General features: G+C 43.7%; 1 protein-coding gene across 2 annotated transcripts in view; it reads left to right on the top strand.

The window, feature by feature from the left end:
- The first annotated feature begins 46 nt into the window (after window positions 1–46).
- The window catches only part of LOC123787236 (17-beta-hydroxysteroid dehydrogenase type 6), a 33,494-nt gene continuing 24,315 nt past the window's right edge, over window positions 47–9,225 (top strand). Inside the window, exon 1 of one of the 2 annotated variants that reach the window (XM_087869055.1) lies at window positions 47–170. The gene's annotated coding sequence lies outside the window, so the exon portion shown is untranslated. The remainder of the gene's footprint in view (window positions 171–9,225) is intronic. The other variant, XM_045789823.2, reaches the window with a different exon arrangement.

Genomic DNA, 9,225 nt, shown 5'->3' with positions numbered 1-9,225 from the left:
CGCTTTGCCCGCGTCCCGGCCTCTGCACGGGCCTCTGGGAATTGTAGTTCCCACTTGGAGGTGGGCCTGGGCGCGGCGTGGTCTCGGCCTATCAGCGTCCTCCCTAGGTCCTCTGCTCTGGTGGGTAGAAGAAACCCGTTCCGGTTTCAGCAAGGAAGATACGCAGAAAGGTGAGCCCTTGAGCATGTTGACTTAGGTTATTAAGATGAAATAAAAAATGATGTTCCCCTCTAACTTTATGAATGTTTTAGAAGTAACGCATTTAAACAATGTAACCCAATTTTTAAAAAAATTTTTAAATTTTTTTAGATTTTATTTATTTGTCAGAGAGAGAGTGAGAGAGCGCGATCACAAGCAGGCAGGCAGTGAGGCAGGCAAAGGGAGCAGGCCCCGCTCTGAGCAAGGAGCCCAATGCAGGGCTCGATCCTAGGATCTTGGGATCATGACCCAAGCCCAAGGCAGACACTTAATCCACTGAGCCTCCCACCCCACCCCCTGCCTCTAAGCCAATGTCTTAAGAGGGTTTGGGAATTAATTCTTCATAGAATTAGGTCCAATATGTGTAAATAAACGAAGACCAACCAATAAGACCAACAAATAAGAAACCAAAGGCTTTTTATTCAGAACTTGCTATATAGCAAGGGGGTCAGCTGCAGACCCTTGAGTTTTGGCAGAGACTCAAAGGCGGCAGAGGAGCGGGGAAGCTTTAGAGTGGGGGGAGGGGAGGTTTCAGATACACCTTGATTCCAGGCTCTTGGCAATGGGAGCTCTGTAGTTGGGCTAACTAGGAGGAGGGGCATTCTGTGTGATTGGTTAGGGGCGCATATTTGGCTTTCTCTGGTTGGTCCTAAATTGGAAGTGGCCACAAAATCTGGGGAAGCTGATAATTATTAATCAAGTCCTGGCCATTTGGGGCCATTTGGAGCCAATGGTTATAGGGTTATTGTTTGGCTTCCTGAACTATCACTAGAGACAACAGTCTAACTTCTGCAAGTCTACCTTATAGCAGGCTGGCTTCCTGAGCTGTTTATTATAGGTAAGGAGATTGGTTTCCTGGGTTGGCTTCTTCAGGTTGTAGGTCAGAATTCTATTTTGTTTTTGTTTCTGTTTTTAAGTAAACTCTACGCCCAACATAGGGCTTGAACTCACAACCCTGAGTTGCATGCTCTATCAGCTGACCCAGCCAGCAGACTTCAGAGTTCTGTTTTTATATATGGTCCGGCTACTGTTTGTATATTCAGTCTCTCAATCTCTCAAATAGAATACCTGGGAATGCTAAAATCTGAATTAGAGGAATCTTGCAGAATCATGGAGAGCTTTACGAGTATGAAAGGAGCCTGTTTGCTACTAATGTGCAGATGTGCCAATCGGTCTTTCCTGATGAAGATATACCTCATTGCAAATGTGGACTGGGGTGGGCAGTCTATAATCACAAAGATATCATGTCACTTGAAAATTATCATTTTCGTGAATTTTATGTTTGCAGTAACAGTAGGAGAGCAGGGAGAGAAAGAATACAGTCTCTAGTAAGTTGTTATTAACCTAATCTTGAAAATGATCGCGGTGTCTCAGCTCCTGTGGACAAAGTGGTCAAAAGTGGGCTCTGGGCAGATCATACTATTTTGAATATTCCTTGAAATCTGGTTTCCTGCACAGATCTTAGTTGATTTTCACAGTCCGTATGCATCTTGTTTTGGGTAGGGTGAATTTCGTTACTGGGAAGGTTTTCACTCTAATAATAATGACAAGAATGCCCTGGGAAGTGCTCTTTTCCAGAACCATATCCCTCTGGACTGTTTAATGGAGGTTTCTCAGTTTTCTCCTTGCTGCCTTTAGGATCTGACTTCTTTGGGGTATTTGGGAGTCCCCTATTTGAATTTCAGGACCACTAAGGAGGGCAATACCTGAAGGAGCTAAGATGTAAGGGGAGACAGCAAAGGAAGTTATATTTTTTGAGTTCCTACTGTATGCTCGATTTATTTAACATTAGTTTTCTCATCAGGAAAAAGGGAATAATAATAGCTAATATTTATATAGCATTTGCTATGCTGTCAGGTACCCTTTTGAGAATTTATTCTGCCACCATCCACTTGTCAGAATGGCTGTAATAAAAAAGACAAGAAATAACAAGTGTTGGCGAGGATGTAGAGAAAAAAGAAACTTGTGGACTGTTGGTGGAAATGCAAATTGGTGCAGCCACTGTGGAAAACAATATGGAGTTTCCTCAAAAAATTAAAAATAGAACTACCACGTGATTCAGTAATTGCACTACTGGGTATTTACCCAAAGAAAATGAAAGCACTGGAGCGCCTGGGTGATTCAGTTGGTTAGGTATCTGCCTTCGGCTTGGGTTATGATCTCGGGGTCCTGGGATCGAGCCCCACATCGGGCTCCCTACTCAGTGGGGAGTCTGCTTCTCCCTCTATGTTTTCTCTCTCTCTCTCTCAAATAAATAAATAAAATCTTTTTAAAAATTAAAAAAAAAAAGAAAACAAAAGTACTAATTAGAAAAGATATGGGCACTCCTATGTTTATTGTAGCATTATTTACAGTAGCAAAGATATGTAGGCAACCCAAGTATCCACCAATAGATGAATGGGCAAAGATGTGATATTTATATATATATTATATATATAATACACACATACACACATGCACACACAATGGAATATTACTCAGCCATAAAAGAGAATGAAATCTTGCCATTTGCAACAACATGAATGGACCTAGAGAGTATTATGCTAAGTGAAATAAGTGAGACAGAGAAAGACAGATACCTTACGATTTCACTCATATGTGGAGTCTAAGAAACAAAGAGACAAACAAAAACCCAAACTCTTAAATACAGAGAACAAAATGCTGGTTGCTGGAGGTGAGATGGGTGGGGGTATGGGTGAAATAGATAAAGGGGATTAAGAAGTATTAACTTCTAGTTATAAAATAAATAAGTCATGGAGATGAAAAGTACAGCATAGGGAATATAGTCAATAAAATTGTAATAACACTGTTTGGTGACAGATGGTGACTGCATTTACCGTGGTAAGCATTGAGTAATGTATAGAATTGTTAAAGTTAAAAGAAAAAAGAATTTATTGGAACACCTGGGTGGCTCAGTCCTTTGAGCGTCTGACTCGATCTCAGCTCGGGTCTTGATCTCAGGGTCATGAATTCAGGCCCCATGTTGGGCTCCATGTTGTGCATGGAGCCTACTTAAAAAAAAATTATCCCTCATAAGAACCCTATATGGTAGATACTAATATTATCCTATTTTATAGATGGGGAAATACGCAGAGAGTTTAAATATTCTGTCCAAGGTCACAGCAGCTCCTAAGTGAGAGAGCCAGATAGCTCTCTGCATTTAACCTGTAAGCTACATGCTGTGTCTCTACAAGGGGTTGTCATGAGAATTAAATGAAATAAAGTAAGGGGTCCCTAGCATAGTTCATAGGGCACAACCACACGGTGTGAGAAAGCTGTGTGATTCTGTACAAATGCTCTGGTATAGAGGCTGTTATCCTAGGTGCCACGGGGAGGCAGTATTGCCATTCAGTTGGTTTCCCCTTGCGCTTTCATCCGCGTGGGTGCGAAACCCCTTTGTCCTTCAAGCCTCACACTATCTGCCGACCTCTTTACATTTACTATATACATCTACTGTCATGCTCTTTGGGTAATCCATCAGTCCTAGGTCTCCCCAGGTTATTTGCAGGCTTGGACACTTACCTCATGGACATCCCTCCCAGTTCAACTCCTGCTGTCATTCTGGAGGTTTTTAGCATGTAAAAGATGATCTACATGGTGGATAGATCCACAGATAGTTGATGAACATTTGTGTTGGGCACTTAGCTAGGCTCTGGGGAGGACAAAAGTAATGACGTGGTTTCTGTTTCCGAGAAAGTTATGACCTACTAGGAGCAATAGACACAAATCAAGAAGTGAAAGGAAGTGTTATAGATGCATTTATAACCCAGCTGTCTATTGGCATCAGCATTTTCCTTAAGACTTGGGTGAGACTGGTACAGGGAGCACAGGCACAAAATTGCAAATGGCATGGCACTGTCTGGAAATTGCCAGTAGTCCCATACGGACAGAGCTCAGACTTGAAGGGAAGGCCTGGTGAGAGATGGGGCTAAGAAGCAAGCATGTCCAGAGCATTGCATGCCAAGATAAGGAGTGTGGAAACAAAAATTACTTATCTTCCATTTTTACTCGCTTTGATTAACATTAAGATAAAATATTGATCATATCATTATTTGATGAGACATCTTGGGAGTAAATAATCTTGTTGAAACAAGTAATTTGAAAATTTGAAATACTTCTGTGCTAGTTGTTTTCCTCTTTAATAAGGTAAGAAAGAGAAGATTAGGGGCGCCTGGGTGGCGCAGCCGTTGGGCGTCTGCCTTCGGCTCAGGGCGTGATCCCGGCATTCCAGGATCAAGCCCCACGTCAGGCTCCTCCGCTCTGAGCCTGCTTCTTCCTCTTCCACTCCCCCTGCTTGTGTTCCCTCTCTCGCTGGCTGTCTCTCTCTGTCCAATAAATAAATAAATAAATCTTAAAAAAAAAAAAAAAGAAAGAGAAGATTAGAGAATGTGTTCTGATAAATCAAGAGCATCATAGAGACTATGCAGGTGGGGCCAAGGTCAGATTTCAGTTTAATTATGACAGGTTCTGTCTCTTGTTATAGTGAACTACTGAAAAGCAATAAAGAGCGCCTTCATAATTGTTCAAGGGCAAAGTTTTAGTCTAATCTCACAGGGATGCTTCTTCTAACTACAAAGCAAATGACGGCCACACAGCCAATAACATTGGACGTTGCAGTTCTTTACTCTCTACGCTGGATTTCAGATACAAAATTGAATTTTTCCACCTCAACTATAAGTTAACCCATCAGTTTTTTTGGTAAGTTACCCACCAGTATACGTATCGTATAAGTTTTCATGTTAGTCATGAAGCTGCATACTCTTTGGGTCTAGCTTTCTCTTTGCAGACTGTATAAAATAAAGGATGGCAGATTCGAATGGGAACACCTCAAACCTTGTTCTTCCAAAGGAATTTGGATTGGTTGGCAGACAGTGGGGAGCTTTGGAAGGCTTTTAAGCAGGGGAGAGGCATAATCCGAGTTGTGTTTTATTTTTTATTTTATTTTTTTTAAAGATTTCATGTATTTATTTGAGAGAGAGAAAGAGTGTGAGAGAGAGCATGAGTGGGGAGGGAGGGGCAGAGGGAGAGGGAGAAACAGGTTCCCTACTGAGCAGGGAGCCCGATGCAGAGCCAGATGCAGGGCCCGATTCCAGGACCCCAGGACCATGACCCGAGCCAAAGACAGACGCTTAACCAACTGAACCATCCAGGTGCCCCAAAGTTGTGTTTTAGAAATATATTCTGGAGCCCTGAGGAGGGCAGATAGGACAGGAGAGGGCAACCAGAGGCAGAGCGATCCCCAGAAACTGTTGCTGGAATCCAGGTGACAAATACTTGTGGCCTGAACTAAGGCAGTAAAGTGGAGATGGAGGGAATTGGGTGAACATAACTGACTTAAGGAGGTTGAGTTAATATTGATTGGATGTGGGGAATGAGGAAGTGGTCTAGCATGATTTCTCAGGTTTTAGGCTTGGGCAACTGGAGAGAAGGGGGTTGTCTGGCACCTAGCGGGCACTCATTACATTTGTTGAATGTTGAATAGATTTAGGGATAGGAAATAACATGAAAATGAGGAGGATCAGATTGTAATGAAGTGTCATACCGTTTTGGGAAGTTTAATTTGAGTTACTGCTGTGATACCCCCTAAGCACCCTATGCTTTTCTTTCACAGTCCCCATCGGTATGTAATGATATATTTATTTGTGGGAATATATATTTAATGTCTATTTTTCCTGCTAAGACTATAAGTTCTAAGATTACAAATATCATGTCTACTTTTCTCACCTCTACTGTCTCCAATAACTTGATAGGACCTAGCACATAGTCGGGACTCTGTTTTTGGAATGTATGGGTGAAGCCAGGTGGAAGATGTCCAGCAGGTACTTGGATCTGAGGAGCTAGATCTCAGGAGTGATCTGGACTGAAGACAGAGATTTGTAAGTCATTAGCACTCAGATAAGGGTTGAAGCCAGTAATGACTGAGGATGTGTACAGTGAGGAGAGAAAAGGCCAGGATAGAACTCTTAAAGATACTGACTTTATTTATTTATTTATTTTAAAGGATTTATTTATTTATTTGACAGAGACAGCCAGCAAGAGAGGGAACACAAGCAGGGGGAGTGGGAGAGGAAGAAGCAGGCTCATAGCGGAGGAGCCTGATGTGGGACTCCATCCCAGAACGCTGGGATCACGCCTGAGCCAAAGGCAGACACTTAATGACTGCACCACCCAGGCGCCCCAAGATACTGACTTTAAAAACTTGGTAGAGAAAGGGGAGCCAGCAAAAGACGAAGTGAATGAATAGGAATAGAAGCAGAAAAAGAGCTGGGAAGGGTGATTTCATAAGAGCCAAGGGGGGAGAGTTGTAAAAGGGTGCTGATACCAGTTCCAGTGTGGGTGGAGGGCGTTTCCCACATATCCAAACCAATTCTTCAGACACTAGCTGGGTGTCCTACAATTAAGCTCAATTCTGACACTAACTACCTGGAGGTAGCATCAGATTCCGTAGGGTAAGGGTTCAGTCACACAAGACTGCCCCACTTGAGATGCTGAGCGTAAGTCCAGCTTGTCACCTGTGCTCTGACCAACTGGCTACAAATCACAGGATCCCACAAATCGCTCCTTGGGTTTCATTAATTTTCTAGAGCTGCTCACAGACCTCAGGAGATTACCAATTTATTACAAAGGATATGAGTCAACAGCCAGATGAAGAGATACATAAGGCAAGGTATGTGGGAAGGGGCTTGGAGCTACCATGCCCTCTCCGGATCCTTCCTGAATCTAATCTACAAGTGTTCACCAACCTGGAAGCTCTCTGAACCTTGCCCTTTTGGGTTTTATGGCGGCTTTATTACATAGGCACAATAGATTAACTCGTTGGCCATTGGTGATTTAACTGTCTCTAGCCCCTCTCTCCCCCTGAGGTCTGGTGGTGGGACTGAAAATTCTAACTTCTGTTCCTGGTTGGTTCCCCTGGCAGCCAATGAAGTGCTTTCTAAAAGTCACCTCATTAGCATAAGCCCGGTAGTGGTAGAAAGGGGCTCGTTAGGAATAACAATACCTCATTTTACCTTCATGGCTCTGAAGCGAGGACAAAAGGCCAGACATTATAAGGAAAGATGCTCCCATAGCTCTTTTTTTTTTTTTTTTTTTAAGATTTTATTTATTTATTTGTCAGAGAGAGCTCACAAGCAGGGGGAGCAGCAGGCAGAGGGAGAAGCAGGCTCCCCGCTGAGCAAGGAGCCGGATCTGGTACTCAACTAAAATTAGCTGGCCTCCTTCCTCCTTACTCACTCCAGCAGGGGTTTTATATTTTACCATTCCAACTTAAATCAGAGGGTGGGGGCCGAAGGGCATGGGAAATACTCTGGTTGGCCAGGGCCCCTCTTTTCTTTCTGCTGTTCATTTCGGTTATAACAGATCTGGTTCTCTCCCTGAGCGAGGAGGATACTGGTGAGAATTGCGAGCTTGGCCCGAGGTGTGGAGTGGCCCCGGCTCTCACCACAAGAGGGAGATGTTGTGCAAGCAGTGCAGAAGGTGGGGCGGGGGGCGCCGGGGAGGTGGGGGGTGGGACGGCCATGGGGGAGAGGCTGGGGCCGTTGCCCCATAGGAATTCATGAAGTCCTCCGAAGTCTCCAGGACTGGACTCTCCCTGAGCCGGTGAGAGAGCGCGCGCGCGCGCGCGTCTGTGTGTGTGTGTGTGTGTGTGTGTGTGTGTGTGTGTGTGTGTGTGTGTGGTTGGGGACGGGGAGGAGTTAAGGTCTGTGTAGAGAGAGTTCTTGATAATGATTTTTTAGTTTCTCAAAAGATCTTGAAATTGTGATTCCTGAAAGAAATTTCATCACCATTGTTTTTTTCTGCTTTTTACATCTTCACTCCTTTCGATTTTGGGAAAATATTGTTTAAAAGTTGGGGGTGAGGGACACCTGGGTGGCTCGGTCAGTTGAGCCTTTGGCTCGGGTCATGGTCCCACGGTCCTGGGATCGAGTTCTGCATCAGGCTCCGTGCTCAGCGGGGAACCTGCTTCTCCCTCTGCCTGCCGCTTCCCCTGCTTGTGCTCTCTCTCTCTGACAAATAAATAAATAAAATATTTTTTTAAAAGTTGGGGGTGATTTTATCCTTCCAAATAAGATCCCGTGAGTATGCCCTATAAATTGAGATTCTTGACAATGGGGAAAATCATCTCTCATAGTTCGTGAAACTGTGGGTAAGCAAAAGGAGCCTTCTCTAATTAAGTCATGAGAATTGTGTTGCTGAAGCTTGGTAGTCTAGTTTGGGTTCTGCCCTAACCCGACCCCGCCAAGGCCACCCCCTCTCCCATGGCCAGCAAGCACTTTGCAGTGGGAGTGGTGAAAGAAATTTTTTCTTTCTTCTCTCTTTTTCCTTCTTTTCTTTCTTTCTTTCTTTCTTTCTTTCTTTCTTTCTTTCTTTCTTTCTTTCTTTTCTTTCTTTCTTATTTGTTTATTTATTTATTTGAGAGATAGAGAAAGAGGACAAGAAGGGAGAGGGGCAGAGGGAGAGGGAGAAGCAGGCTCCCGTTGAGCAAGGAGCCTGATGTTGGGCCAGGGCCATGGGATCATGACCCAAGCAAAAGGCAGATGCTTAACCAACTGAGCCACCCAGACCCCCCCACCCCCATGTACTGATTATAGACTTGCTCTTAGGATCAGTGACTAGACTGATAGGAGTCAATAGACAAACCAGGTCTGAAGATTTGGAAGGAGGGAATACAGGCTACTCCTTATTTTGCCGTGCACTATATTGCAGGGAGGTGGGTCCTCTGCTTGAGACTGAAGAAAGTCAGGATGAATTAGCATTGTCCAGCATGGTGATAAAGAGCTGGTAGAAATGATGAAGGATGTTGCAACACATGGAGTTTGACATCTGAATGCACCAGACAGTTTGAGTTCTCATGGTGAAATTTCCTTCTGTTAAAGCCTGGAGGAAGTGGTAGGGCTCATAGAGAAAGGCCTAGAATGGCACTGATAAAACAACAACAACCAAAATAATGCTAATAATATCTTATAATTTTGTAGTGTTTTATGTGTGTTAACTCCTTTAACTTTCTCAACAAATCACAGACATGTC

This window comes from Ursus americanus, chromosome 17, assembly GCF_024610735.1.
Source record: "Ursus americanus isolate L20-20 chromosome 17, mUrsAme1.1.p, whole genome shotgun sequence".
Classification (NCBI taxonomy): Eukaryota; Metazoa; Chordata; class Mammalia; order Carnivora; family Ursidae; genus Ursus; species Ursus americanus.
The sequence above is the reverse complement of the archived record's forward strand: the minus strand, read 5'-3'. Positions and strand labels throughout refer to the sequence as shown.